Here is a 15818-nt window from a genome sequence, read left to right as displayed (position 1 = left end):
AAGAAAGTTGAGGTTAATGGGCCGTTTCCGTAAGTGTCGTGCTTCTGATAACCCGAAAGTGGCGTTATTATTGACCATCAAAATAGATATCTTTCAACCCATGGTGGTGGCTTTTAAATAAAAGAAGGTGATCAGTCATAATTTTAAGCGTAATCCTTGAGCCGTTTAATATATTCACGAAGAAAGAAAAACTTAAGTTATTGCATGCCGATAAAGCCAGGATAGAACTGAATTAATCCGAAGTTATATGTTTTTTCCGGTCGCTTCAAATTGACCTTATGAAATCAATATTGAGGGTGTTATCGAGGGGCTAGTCATTCTCCAAAATTTTGTACACCTGATTTCTGAATTTTTATGTGAATTCCAATGATTACTGAACGAATTCCTTGATTTCTGAATTTTTATGTGAATTCCAATGATTACTGAACGAATTCCTTGATTTCTGTGATTACGATTAATTTCGGTGATTTCCATAATCTTTACACTGATTTCCGGTTATTGCCACAGATTACTTGTGATTCCTGTTTGAATTCCGGTGATTTTTTGGTGAATGCCGTGATTACCTCTGGATTCTTCGTGAATTTCGATGAATGCAGTGATTATTTATATTTCTATTTCTATTTCAACTGATTATGATTTTTATTTTGGATTTTCGAATTCCTCGATTGATTATGCGTGATTACCGAGGTGATTACAAAATATTACTAGTAAATCATGTGATTACTTCTAATTTTTTCAAGATTTCTCGTGATTTCCAGTGATTATCCGAGATTTCTGATTACCTTTGATTACCCACAAGAATGATTTTTGATTACTGATGATTTTCTAAGAATTCTAGAAATCAAGTAATCGATTTCTGCGGTTTTGTACACCGGATTATTCAAGTGACCAACCCCTGCGGTGTTATCTTCATAATTTTGTTAACACGAGTTTCATTTGATGGGCAATGTTTTCAAATAATCTTTTTAGACATTTTTCGTCGATTTATCAAAGAGGGTTGTATAGAAGAGAAGTATGAGGTTAATAGCTTGCATATATGCATGCATATATGTTGGGAAAATCAACTTTTGTTAATAATTGTCTCATATATTTTCTTATTCTTTTAAATTTTTTTGTCTACTTTTAAAACCTTATCCATTATCTTACCGCGAATTTGGGTTTGTCCCTTCCCTTGAAGATTTCTCCGATTGGTTTGTAGTTAGGGCGGTCAAGTGTGGTCGCGGGGAACCATCACTATCAAAACGTGTATATGCATCTTTGAAGGGTGTTTGAACGTATGATCGGACTTCATACTTCAAAAATGGAAAAAGTTCCGTCTGAAATATCTCCATATTTCGCTACATTTTTATTCATTAAATTAATCGAATTCACCATTGACAGAGATTAAAGATTCGTGAACGTGATCAAATCAGATTATACCCTAGCTCCCAGTCCACATATGGATTGATTTACTCGTTGGTACTGCGAAGTATTGACGTCATTGTCTGTATTTGTACGTAACAAACATGAAAGAACGGTATAGTCCACTTATAACCATTCATACTTCGTGGTATTAATAATAATATCATGACCAATCTTATACAATTTAATCCGTTCATCTGATAATCATAAGCCCTTAGCTGTACAGGGCGTTTCTGATAAGTCTTAGTCTAGCATAATTTAAGGGGATTTTCTTATTACCAATTTTGAGTCGAAAATGTAACTTCCATGAGATTTTTCCGACCGGGCCACTGTTTTTGAGTTATGATTTGATGAGCGTTTTAGGGATGACCCCTTAATTAAACTAGAAATCATTGTCTTTCAGTTTAAGGGATCATCCGTACCGTAAAATACTCCAATCTTAACTCGAAAAGCGTCCTTTAGGACAAAATGTCATAGAAGTTACATTTTCGACTAAAAATCGCCCAAAGAACACGTTCCCTTAATTTATGACAGACTTATCATAAACACCCTGTATAGTTCTCTCAGAAATTATTAAGGCTAAATCGCTACACGCAATATTTAATTATATACGGTAATCCTTTGGTTCCTCTTAATCCCTTATTCAATCAGAGAAACATGGGGGTCGGACATTACATTAAAGACCCAGCTTCAGTAGTCTGTCTGTCTATTAGTAACGCGTTATTAGGCAGTAACTTTTAGTATTAAGAATTTTACCCTTGTCGTGCGGCCAGGGCTAGAGCCCGGATGGATAACCGACTACCGTTTAACCATTATAATATTATCAGAAGTAGTATAAGGGAGGTAACCAAATTCTTCACTTGGCGAAAGTGAATATTCTTGATAACACACCAACGGTTGGCCCTCTGGTAGCGGTTTCTGAATTTTCCCTCCAAAATGTGATACACTCACGGTGGTAGACGGCTGAACTAGATTCAAGCACAGGCGTCAGTGTTCCGCGGCTTTAGGTTGTGGGGAAGGGGGTAGGAAATGTTTTTGAAACTCGATCAATTTTTTTCTCTCTAGTGTAGGCGCGATGGAAGCGGTATAAAATCCTCAAATTTGTTCACTAGTGCCAGGATCTATTACCAATGCTAGAGCTCTTTACTTCTAGTGTCATCTTGCTTCTGATATTATTAAATGAAGCATGATCATGCATGGAGTCATATGACGTTATAACTTATATGGATGATGATGGACAGCTGTTTTCGACCTTACAGTGGTTAAATTAATGCAGAACGAAGCTTATTTTGGCTTCGAACACTTCGAAGGACTCAGGAACGTTAGCAATAGGCCTAGAGATCTGTGTCGGTAATTTCCCGGCCGTAACTTACCAGTTGGGGTACTAGACTGCCAGAGACAGATGTCCGTTTTACTTCGAAGTCCAGTTTGCCACCGCTGATAGAAATATTGTTTTGTAATAATGTCCGACCCTTTTGATGCAATAGCCTTTCATTCGGCAAATTCAGGAAAGATTAGTTAGTCCTTAGGTGGGTAACAAACTGCGCCATAAGCACCGTAACAGGTTGTCCTTGCTATTTGAGACCTATTGTGATTTTCCTTCCCTTTAGTTGAGCCAGCTAGAGAAAATCGCGACTTATAGAAGACAAGCTCTTGACCCTAACTGAAATTGCAAGAAGTGATATCTAATTTACTAGGGAGAAGTTTAAAACTCGCCACATTTCTAGCTTTATCTCCAGCCCAAACGTAGATCCGGAGTTAATCCCCGCCTCTAAATTACAACCAGCATCTCATTGGTTCTTGAAAACTCACGTCAACGCGAGGCGAATGTAGAAGATTACGTATTTTCCGACTGAGGAGAGGCGAAATAGGCCGGCCTCCTTTTACGCCCCCCCCCCTTGTATTTTGAAAGGAGGACTGGGACTATAGCGCATCTGATACCTTCTCCCTAGTAAACTAGATATCACTTCTTGAAATAGCTAAACCACACTGTATAAACCTGTAGAGATTGTAATAGCGCGGTTACCCTATTATTCAATAATTCAAGATGCGGTCCTTTTTGAAGCCCAGACGATAAGTAGGACCCTGAGCTGTAGACGTATCGAGGCTTTATGGTTCCTTTTACAGTAGACATCACGACTGTTGGGAGGAAGTGTTCGTGACTAGGAACCATCAAGCCACAGACACGCGCCATATTACCCTCTTGCGCAATATTTTATACGCGTTATTTTTCGACATTTTTGCTAATAGAAATCCAATGGATTTTCGTTCGATATTATTTATGTTTTCGCTGCTACTGCATGGCCTTAATATCGAATTTCTTTTTTTGACAAGGACCGTGTATCGTTATTGGGAAAAGATTTAATATTTGTCTTTTAAAATTTAGAAATGTTTCTCGGGCCCAAAGAGTTTTCCACAGCAGGAATGCATACAGCCAATAAGAATAATTTTGCCAGCTTATATTCCACGTCAATTTCTATGCAGGTTTTGTGGGTCGGGCTTGAGTACTTTGCGACACGCCTCATAATTCTGACGTCTTTCTGTGATTGCTTTGGTTGGTCGTCTGCTTATATTCCTAGCGCATGGGCTGTAAAGTAGCAACGTAAGGTTGGGAGTGGGTGCAGTGTTCAATACGCAGCGAGATAAATTATGCCTGACGATAAATTGATCATATATGATGATTAGTATATTTCTCCTTCCTCCATCTGTTGAAATGTACGGACGTTATTCCATAAAGGCTTTTTTTATATTTCTGGCCGCCATTTTTCAATATGGCGGCAAATTGGACAAATATTTCTTAATGATTGCCTAAAACGTAAGAATAACGTCCCTGCAAAATTTCAACCTTCTAGCTAAAGCGGTACGGGCTGGGCGTTGATTATCAGCCAGAACTTTGACTTAAATCATAAGATACGTTCCATAAGTTTGTCACTGGTTGCTGAGATCTTGTCATGAAGTGACCCAGGTAGGTCATAGATTCTCGTAAAGCGACGCCTGGTGAGACGCTGTCAACGGCTTAGGACAGACTAAATAGGAAGGTGGACTGTAAAACCTATAGTATATTCGATTCGCGCTGTCGTAGCTCTCAGCATGTCTCTAGCATTACGAAGAATAGGTAATGTCATACTTATGGAACATATCTTATAAACTTATGCTTTTACAGATAACGCTATTTCGAGCGAAATTGTTACGTTCTACCATTCCTTTAATATTCCGCCATTAAATTTGTGATAAATTAGATACAAGTATAGTTAGTGATGAAATAGTAACAAATATCCTTTGCCAACATGGATTCATTTTTAAAGCATGTCATCCGCAGACGATAGGGCCTCCTTTTCTTTAAAAATGCTTGGAACATTCTAGAATGATGATATGAAGAAGGAATTTGTAGAACATTATTCACGTATGATATTCCGTTAGCCCAGCAAATCACCGGAATTATAGACACGAGACAATACATTATTTATCTATCGATCTAGGCATACATGGAAAATTTTAAAAACCGTTTTTTTTTTGTTTAAATAACTCGTATTTCTTTATCAGTTGACATTAATGCGTTTTTAGAAAATCATATATTTTTGAACCTGTCCTATAATTTCGTGAAAGGTCCTATAATATCCCATATTTTTGACTTAGTCGAAGTTTTCGTATAGTTTAGAATCAAACTTATCAAAATTTACCTTTTTTATCGAGATCACTGGGAGGTTTTGAGTAAGTTGGCTCTGAAGTGGTTGCTTCAACTTTTAGAAACCACTCCCGTTGTTATTACTCAGGGAAATCGGTTTTGCAAAACCTTGAATATGTATTCGATATTAGCGTATCTACTTTTAGTTTAATGATGTTTAGCTAAAATCAACGAATTTATTTTTAATTTCAGGTCTCTTTTTTTTAACTGAATGACGTCATGATGGACATTTCTGGGAAGGATCACGTTTGGACATCAGCGAGGGATCAAAACCGTACTATTCTAAACATCTAAAATGACGTCACTGTGGTTCCCGAACGCGTTTGTTTTTCGCGGTATTTTTATATCGGGTTGCTTAAACTTTGCGTGAACTTTGACTTTTGTGGTGCGGTTACATTTGAACTTGATGCGAATTACGGTTATCTACGAGTTCATCGGGATGCCAAAAATAGTGGGTGAGTACATAAGCTGGCGCACAAATAAGCAAGGTTAGAGCGGCGCGTCCCATAGTCCCTTTCCCAGCTGTCAGGTCAGAGCGCCGCGTCCCATAGTTCCTTTCCCAGCTGTCAAGTCAGAGCGCTGCGTCCCATACTCCTTAACATTAATCCGTAAGGCCAATTGTAACATAGCGAGCGGTACCAAAATGTTGCGCGCGTTAACAAACTTTTCAGGTCAAAGCGCAGCGTCCCATAGTCCCTTTCCCTATAACGCTCACATCTGGAAGTCACGTGATCATGTCATCTTGAGCGTTCCATAGTCCCTTTCCCTATAACGCTCACATCTGGAAGTCACGTGATCATGTCATCTTGAAACATTTTAATGTGACTAAATGGAGGCCGATCAAGTTTATACGGTCCTATCAGAAGAATTGGTGGAAAACCTACAAACTGTCCATCGTGAACTTCCTGTATAACGTCTAAATGCGTCAATTGGTTTCCCAAACTATTCCAATTAAGACACTTTAAGTCGCGGGTTAGTTTTTAAAAGCAATTTTAGCTTTGTGAACTTTTCGCGTGATAGGTTAGCATCGTGTTTGTGCGCGTTTTTGTGTGTGTGACATTTTTCACCATCTTTGGATTCGATCGTCGTTAAACTGTAAGTACCCGTTTTATTATAATATGTTTTTTTGTCGCTCACTTTGTTACGTCCCTGTGCTTTTTGCGTTATTTGGTTATTGATGACGTCAGACATCGAAACCCCGCCTATGATAGATGTAGTATAGATTGTTCAGAGTGGATAAGTCAGGAACTTGTAAAATGGATGATAGGTCAGTTGTAAGTTAGGGATGTGCATCAAACCACGCATCGAGAAATTTTAAATATAGGTCGAAGGTCATCAAGTGGACGCTACTTAGCACCTAAACAATGTTAGGGATATTGGAAGAAAAAACTAATCAGGGATTTTCAATTAAATAATTTCATGATACGTCCCAATTTAAACCTTAAGTAAGCTATCATTACAGCGCTTTAAATCCTAGCTAGAATGCCTACCATTATCCAAAATCGAAGTAAAATGTAAAACAAAACTTGGGTAGCTCCCTCGTGAATATAAATTCTCTCAAATTTGTTATTAGAACCCAGCCTATTCAGAGAAATTTGTGAAGTTTGAGTAAGTTTGCTCTAAAGGGGTTGCTTCAACTAATCCCGAAAAAACCTGGAAATATATGGGAAAAAACCTGAAAAACTCAGGGAAATCGGTTTTCCAAAAGTTGTATGAACCCTGTGTTTGCACCATTTAAAAATAGCCCACAATTAAGTAGAAATTATGGGAAACTTAGGAGACTTTTTTTAAAATGTGTGAGAAATTTCAGGGAAAAAGTCAGGGAATTTCAAATTGTCACAGTCTGAACTTTTATAGATTAAGATGAAACCTTCAGACAGGATTCATTTTTAATTTTACGAAAATTTAATGCGGGAAACGGCGGCTAGTAAGAAAAACGTATTGACGTAATACGTGTCTTTTTTATTGACTTTTGCCCCCCAGGGTTAATCAGGAAATATGAGAATCTTTGACCGATTGATCATTTTTGAATTAATGAGAATTTAATGCAGGTGGGAAGATTAAAAAAAACCGCAATGACGTCACTACGCGTCCCTTTTTGTTGATTTTTAGACCTAAGGGTTAATCGGGAAAACGTCTTGGCGAAAATTTAGTTACGAAGCTTAATGCGCATGACCTTTACTTATACGCGTAATGTAGGGAAAAAGATACGAAAAAGAAATAAGAATTTTTAAAGTTTTATTTTAAAAACGACTTTTAGAAATTTTGCCCCCTTGCCGTCTTCAACCTCATTAGTATTCTGTTAGCGTCCGGACATTTCATGGACACAAAAACAAACCCAACTTCATCTAAAAACTCTACCTTGAGTTTATTTTTAAATATAGCGTTTAAGTTTCTCGGAAGACGAAAGATAAGTTAGTTATTCAGTGGGATTTATCGTGTTTTCTAAGTCGCTTATAAACATTTTATGACCAATAAATATGACGTCTGACAGTACCATTCATAAAATCTGGTGACATAACATTTAAAAAGTTACTATAAGTCTGAGTCAGTGAAGAAAACCCGAGAAAACCAATAATAATTTCTTTTAAACTCCACAAGTTACGCGCCTTATTTTTTGAAATCATTTACTCAATCAGTCCCCGCATCGTTCAAGTCTCGTTAAAATCTTAATTTGATTAAAACAAGAAACGTAACGATTACGTTGATGTATCTACGTGTGACAACGCGACCTCATTATATTAAAGGGAAGCACCGGACAATTTTTTTTTCAATCGAAAGAGCCTGTAAAATAATGATGAATTGGAACCGTGTTGAATTGGAAGCACCCGTACAAGCACCCGCACAAGCACCCGATAGATTCGTATAGTAGCCTAACGCGTAGTGTCCATTACGCACCATTACGGAAACTTAATTGCTTGTATAATCTTTAATATTGTTTCTAGAACCATGGTCCCAATTGATGACATTCATCATTTTATACGCTCTTTCGAGTAAAAAATTTGCAATTCTACCCCGGTGTATCTCTTTAAAGCTCAAAGAGATTTGTATGAAATTTTGAATTGAATATAAGCAAGAATTGAGTAACGACACAGAAGATGAATTGAACATATAGTTTTGGCTCTGCCAACACTTTTTTCGAAGTTAGTTCCTTATGCACCTAACTTGTTTTCGTGTATCCGAGCTGCGCACACCAACACGTAGCACGCAGAAATATCGACTCAATAGCTTTGTTTTTGTTATAAAACAATATACCTAGATAAAATTATTTCTACAAGTCTTTAGATTTAAGAATGATTGTTTGATCCATCAGGTTTAGTTTCGCGCAGTTTTAAGTTACGTAAAATTTTAGTTACGAAAATCATTTAATAGAGGTTGTCGAAAAACGTGGAGCTATAACTTAATGGCGGAAGTAAATTATGAAGACGTTATAACGCTTGTCACTTTGGCAAGGTGTTCCAAAAAGGATCGTGTGACCGAAGTACAGTGGTTCTTATGGGCAATCAATTTTGAGTTGAAAATGTAATTTCTATGACATTTTTCCTTTAGGACCTCTCCTTTTACAATTTATGATTAGACCCCTTAAATTTAAGTAAGAAATTATGCCTAAAGACAATGTAAATTTAATTAAGCGATCTTCCGTAAAACACCTGTGACGACAAAATGTCAAAGAACATTTTCGACTCAAAATCGGTGTCGCCCAATGTCATTTTGTCCTTTGGGCCATCCTAAACCAGTTATGAACATCTTAGCAGTGTTTTACGGATGACCCCTTATTTAAATTTGCAATTTCTTTGAAATTTAAGTAAGAAACTAAAAAACAATGCTAAATTATTTAAATTGTCGTCCGTAAAACACTCTGTTCATAACTTGTAAACTGTGGCTCATAACTCTGGTCCTACTAGAGATAAGGGGATGTCCTTTGAGTATGTTGTGGTCCTATTTGCCCCCATCCAACCATACTAAAAACTTTGGTTTGTGTCAAACAGGGGCTGAGTAATTAAGCAAAATATTCACAAACATACCCCGTCCATAGGAATAGCATTACACCCAACTTTGGAGGCTCATAACTCTGGTTTTACTATAGATACGGGGATGTCCTTTGAGTATGTTATGGTCCTATTTGCCCCCATCCAACCATACTAAAAACTTGCGGTTTTGTCAAACAGGGGCCGATAATTTAAGCAAAATGTTCACAAACATACCCCCTCCATAGGAATAGCATTACACCCAACTTTGGAGGCTCATGGCTCTGATTTTACTATAGATACGGGGATGTCCTTTGAGTATGTTATGGGCCTATTTGCCCCCCCCCATTCAACCATACAAAAAAATTGGGGTTTTGTCAAACAGGGGCCGAGTAATTAAACAAAATGTTCACAAACATACCCTCCATAGAATTTAAATTTTCGATTCAAAATTGATTCCCCACTGTACTTCAGTTCCCTTACTTGGAACACCAACCCCTGTAATGATCGAAATTACAATTCAAAGGTACTCATGCAGGTTAAAGGTTTATGATAACTTCGGGTTAATTAATATACGCGTGTCGATGGAGGGAAGGAGAGGGTCACGTTTTTCGAAACGATGTTCGGTTAATTCCCATTAGATTTGAATAAATATACGAAATGAAAAGGGGAAAACGAAACGGTAAAAATGAAAATCATAAATTAATCCTCGACTGAAGATTTACGCAAAATCCCAAAGTCCCCAATCTCCCCGTCTTTAAAATTAAACTTTTAAAAAACTTTTTTAATAGGAGCGTATTATGCGGATTGAGCTCTAGCTGCATGCTTCCTCGCTGTATAGCTTTGTTTTCGAATTTCGATACCTCTTTCAAAGTATGAAAAATTTCTCGCTTGAATTACTAAACGAAAATGTTCTCATCCGTGCCAAGATATCATAATATCTCTAAAAGATTAAGCCACTGGGATTAAATAAATATACTCCTCCGTCTAAAATGGATAGTTGCATATATTACCTAACACCATAAGTTCATACGGTATGTTCCATAAGTTTGTCACTGGTTACCGAGAGAGCTTGTCATGAAGTGACGTAGGTCATAGATTCTTGTAAAGCGACGCCTGGTGAGAAGCTGTCAAAGGCTTAGTACAGACTAAATAAGAAGATGGAAGTCCTGAAAAACCGAGTGTAGTCAATTATAGTTCTTAGTAAGTCTATGGCATTACCAAGTGTAGGTAGTGTCATACTTATGGAACAAATCACTTATAAACGTATGCTAACACACACCCCGTTCCTATTGGTTTTTTTTAATTGATTAAATCTCAGCAGGGAGAAAAGAGATAAGATGGAGCGGCAATGAATGATGGGCAACATGCTTCAACGAAACTCTTCCATTGAACCTTGCGCACGCCCCTACCCTTCAGTAATCGAATGTTAAGTGCTGCCACCGTAACGCCATTGCATTTGTATGAGAACCAGCTTCTATTTCTAAGACACAGAGGGCATCCATTTCGTTTCCCTACCCTACGACCCTACCGAAACGCATAGCATGCTGGGAGGATTTCGTTTGCTCTTTGATAGGGGTACAGACTGCAAAGTTATAGGTATATCCTTCAAGATCTCAATTAGGTGCACTTGTTATCTTGCGACTAACCCCTTATATGATTCCGGATGGTTACCTTAGTTTGCATGAGTCCCGGTTATTTTCATAAATGATATTGCCAAAAAGAAATTGACATGATCACTATTCCGAAATCTCACGAAGGCTTGACTTGAATTTAAAATGTTTTTGGGTTGAAGAAGCTTTTATGGAAATTGTTTTTGGGTTGAAGAAGCTTTTATGGAAATCATTTTCCCTATTGAAACGAATATGTCTTTAAACATTTTTGGTTTTTGTAGAAGTTTGCATTTTCTCGTAAGATTTATCTACATGGTGTTTCTGATAAGTCTGCCATAAATTAAAGGCTGTGTTCTTTGGGTGAAACTGAATGGAAAGTGTCAAAGGTCACGGGGTCTGCAACATTTAGTTCCGGAGATATGGGCTCCCAACCATTGATTGGCAACTAAAACAAGGGAATAGCAAGAAGCGATATCTAGTTTATTAGGGAGAAGGTATAAGATGCCTAAGTATTTGCTCGCCATAGTCCCAGTCACCCTTTCAAAATACAAGGGGGGATGTAAAAGGAGGCCGGGCTATTTCACCTCTCCTCAGTCAGAAATACGTAATTTTCGTCATTCGCGTCGCGCTGACGTGAGTTTTCAAGAACCAACGAGATGCTGGTTGTAATTTAGAGGCGGAGATTAACTCCGGACCTACGTTTGGACTGGAGATCAAGCTAGAATTGTGGGAATTTATACCCTCTCCCTAATAATCTAGATATAACTTCTTGGGAATAGTCATGTGGAGTAAGACATATCAGATTTCAATAGTCTTCCATTTTCTAAGCCTTATCTTGCAAAAATGTGCTATTAAATTGAAAGAGTCGAACCTCATGACCTTTGACACTTTCAACTCAGTTTCGCCCCAAAGAACACAGCCATTAATCTATGGCAGACTTATAATAAACACCCTGTATCATGATTAAAAGTAAAATGTTACATTTCGACCTTTCCAAAACGGTTGAAAACGGTTTCTAAGGTAATAAATGCGCCTTTAGTTATTGGACTGGATAAGCCACAATGTAGTAGAAACGGTATACAAAGAATTAACACGCGAGGTAAAATAATTTTTAAAATCGATTAGTTAATGAACTTGTTGATCCGGGGGTTTGATGAACTCCACTGCACTTGGCTAGGTGGATGAATACTAGTAGCTGTTCCCCCACGCTTAAGTAACGAGGCGCTTAAACAAGGTCCATTAAAAATGTATATAAGAAGAGCGCGCCAAATCCAATTCATTGTTAGTAGGCTAAACAATGCCTTCTTCCCGCGCTCTTTATTATCTTTAAAATTCTCTTCTTTACTATAAGGATTAAAAAGGATAAAACTTTCCTAACTTTTGAAAGGGGTTATAAAATCTCGCTTGGTCGAGCAAGAATAACGCCGCTTGTTTTTCCTATCGCCCGGAAAAAACTCGGTGGTCTTTGGAGTGATCGAAACAATAAGATCTGACCATTCTCACCAAGATATTCTTTAACGTATATTGGCATTGCGGACGATTATTCAAATTGTTATGGTGATTGAGCTCGTCTGCATGCATTTGGAGGAAAAGTTGATAAAAAAATGGTCAGAACTATTATGAAAGGGAGAGTGAAATTAATATACTCAGGGTGTTTTGATAAGTCTGCCTTGAATTAAAGGGTGACATGTTGTTTGGGTCATACTGAGTGGAAGTGTCAAAGAAAATGGTCTTGGAGTCTACGACACTTAAAGCCTATTCAAACGATACAAATTTTTGACTCAACTAGATGGGTTAAAATGTTGAATCAGCGAAAATTGGTCAGTGATCAATTTTTTATTTGGTCGTTCAACTTTGTCCAATTTCTGTTCACACGATCCAACTAGTTTACTCAACTTAAGTTGACTCATCTAAATGAGTCAAATGAAAAGGACTTAATTAAGTTACGGAGAATCTCCCAAACATTGATTGGCCCCTAAAACGCGAAAATAGTAATAACGCATGTGAATTAATTTTAGCCTCAATTTATTAGCGTACGCTGCACACTTCTACCCATTTAATAGTACACTTCTGCTAGGGGTTCAATAACACTCTTAGATTGAAGACTGATATGTCTTACTACACATGTGCGACTATTTCCCTAGTTGTTTTTGGATACAATTAATGTTTGGGAGCCCTTACCTCCGTATAACTAAATTTTGTAGACCCCATCCATGTTATTTGTGACACTTTCCCCTCAGTTCGACCCAAATAACACACCCTTTAATTTATGGTAGACTTATCAAAAACACCCTGTATAATATATAAAAAAAATTATACGGCTAGAAATATGTGAAGATAATCAAACGCAATCATTTCTACCTGGAAATTGTTTAGGGCGGAAGTATGGCTGAAGTTCATAAGATATGTTCCATAAGTTTGTCACTGGTTACAAACTGGAGCTTGTCATGAAGTGACGTAGGTCATAGATTCTTGTAAAGCGACGCCTGGTGAGGCGCTGTCAAACGCTTAGCACAGATTAAATAGGAAAACTAACAGAGGGTAGTCAGTTCTCGCTTGTCGTTCTTGCACTAGCTCGAGCTGTGAGTCTCTAGCATTACGAAATAAATAGTGTCATATACTTATGGAACGTAACTTATAAACTTATGGCTGAATGTATGCGCGTTATCTTTGACTCTCCCTTTAAAAATGATGAGGATAATTTGACCCCCTCTGGTCAAATAGATATTTTATTCTATGGAGTCGTAATTAAGAATGATTATTCATTCAAATTGGAAAGAGGTCAACTCACTCCCGAAGGGGGAAGACTGCTTTGAAAAATATTAATTCCGACGGAATGGTGCCCATGCAGTTTTGCGCCTTCCAGCTAACAGCGGCAGCAGCTAGGAGCCATATAAAATGACGATACCTACACTGAAAAGTCAAGGACGCTGGCCAAATTTTAGCTATTCAAAATCATTTTAATAATTTTTCCCCTTTTCTCGCGTGCGTGACGCTTTTGACTTCTAGAACGCTGACTGGGACATGCGGTGCGACTGATGAATACTTAATCGATGTGAAAACGTTTTAAAGGTACTCTCGAATGCCCAACAATAGTGATGCATGGCCCAAAACCGATATCGGTATCAGTATCGTTGACCGAAATGTTACTTAAACCGAATATAGGTTCGACTTTTAACTTACTGATTTTTACCGATATATCGGTTCGAGGTTAATTTAACGATATATCGGTTCGAGGTTAATTTAACGATATATCGGTTCGAGGTTAATTTAACGATATATCGGTTCGAGGTTAATTTAACGATATATCGGTTCGAGGTTAATTTAACGATATATCGGTTCGAGGTTAATTTAACGATATATCGGTTCGAGGTTAATTTAACGATATATCGGTTCGAGGTTAATTTAACGATATATCGGTTCGAGGTTAATTTAACGATATATCGGTTCGAGGTTAATTTAACGATATATCGGTTCGAGGTTAATTTAACGATATATCGGTTCGAGGTTAATTTAACGATATATCGGTTCGAGGTTAATTTAACGATATATCGGTTCGAGGTTAATTTAACGATATATCGGTTCGAGGTTAATTTAACGATATATCGGTTCGAGGTTAATTTAACGATATATCGGTTCGAGGTTAATTTAACGATATATCGGTTCGAGGTTAATTTAACGATATATCGGTTCGAGGTTAATTTAACGATATATCGGTTGGTATTCGGTCGGTGTCGGTTGGTCTTCGGTCGGTGTCGGTTGGTCTTCGGTCGGTGTCGGTTGGTCTTCGGTCGGTGTCGGTTGGTCTTCGGTCGGTGTCGGTTGGTCTTCGGTCGGTGTCGGTTGGTCTTCGGTCGGTGTCGGTTGGTCTTCGGTCGGTGTCGGTTGGTCTTCGGTCGGTGTCGGTTGGTCTTCGGTCGGTGTCGGTTGGTCTTCGGTCGGTGTCGGTTGGTCTTCGGTCGGTGTCGGTTGGTCTTCGGTCGGTGTCGGTTGGTCTTCGGTCGGTGTCGGTTGGTCTTCGATCGGTGTCGGTTGGTCTTCGATCGGTGTCGGTTGGTCTTCGGTCGGTGTCGGTTGGTCTTCGATCGGTGTCGGTTGGTCTTCGGTCGGTGTCGGTTGGTCTTCGGTCGGTGTCGGTTGGTCTTCGGTCGGTGTCGGTTGGTCTTCGATCGGTGTCGGTTGGTCTTCGATCGGTGTCGGTTGGTCTTCGATCGGTGTCGGTTGGTCTTCGATCGGTGTCGGTTGGTCTTCGATCGGTGTCGGTTGGTCTTCGATCGGTGTCGGTTGGTCTTCGGTCGGTGTCGGTTGGTCTTCGGTCGGTGTCGGTTGGTCTTCGGTCGGTGTCGGTTGGTCTTCGGTCGGTGTCGGTTGGTCTTCGGTCGGTGTCGGTTGGTCTTCGATCGGTGTCGGTTGGTCTTCGATCGGTGTCGGTTGGTCTTCGATCGGTGTCGGTTGGTCTTCGATCGGTGTCGGTTGGTCTTCGATCGGTGTCGGTTGGTCTTCGATCGGTGTCGGTTGGTCTTCGGTCGGTGTCGGTTGGTCTTCGGTCGGTGTCGGTTGGTCTTCGGTCGGTGTCGGTTGGTCTTCGGTCGGTCGGTATTGTTTAAAATGCAAGTATCGCTTTAAGTGATCGATCGAGTGTTTCGACTGTAATTTTGCACATTCGGTTTTTCCAAAATTGTCAGCCAGATTTCAATATATTTTTCAATTTTATTTCGAATTTCTTTCTACTTAATGAGAGGTAATACATCATTTTTATCTCTGCCCGCTATCCTACTTTTAATCTTGATCAGTCAGTCTTAAAGCCAGTCGGACACCCGATACAAACTATAACTCATTTTGGCTTAAGATATAGAACATTCCATGTCGTTCTGCGTGTGCGACTACCTTTTTATATTACTTGGTAATAGCGAAATGATCGGAGAAATATTTCCCTAAATCAATTCAATAATACGCGAGGAGGGGTCAAGTTTTGACCCCAAACGTGACACATTTCGTATTTGTCATTAAAATTTGTTTTCTAAAACCATTTTAATTTCTATGTTACTGGTTCGTCTTTAACTTTTGCAATACAAATACATGTCTTAGAGATTTTGTATAGGTAGAAACAGAGAAAACGGTATTGATGAAGATTAGCTCACAAATTTTCTA

General features: G+C 38.6%; 1 protein-coding gene across 1 annotated transcript in view; it reads left to right on the top strand.

Moving 5' to 3' along the window:
- Positions 1-15818, top strand: part of LOC149610400 (uncharacterized) — a 177466-nt gene that overhangs the window by 26517 nt on the left and 135131 nt on the right. The window contains exon 3 of the mRNA XM_089859537.1: positions 5279-6181. The gene's annotated coding sequence lies outside the window, so the exon portion shown is untranslated. The remainder of the gene's footprint in view (positions 1-5278; positions 6182-15818) is intronic.

The sequence above is a fragment of the Phalangium opilio genome, unplaced genomic scaffold (genome assembly GCF_054372755.1).
Source record: "Phalangium opilio isolate 3A_F unplaced genomic scaffold, DU_Popi_V2 ptg000329l_1, whole genome shotgun sequence".
Taxonomy (NCBI): Eukaryota; Metazoa; Arthropoda; class Arachnida; order Opiliones; family Phalangiidae; genus Phalangium; species Phalangium opilio.
The sequence above is the reverse complement of the archived record's forward strand: the minus strand, read 5'-3'. Positions and strand labels throughout refer to the sequence as shown.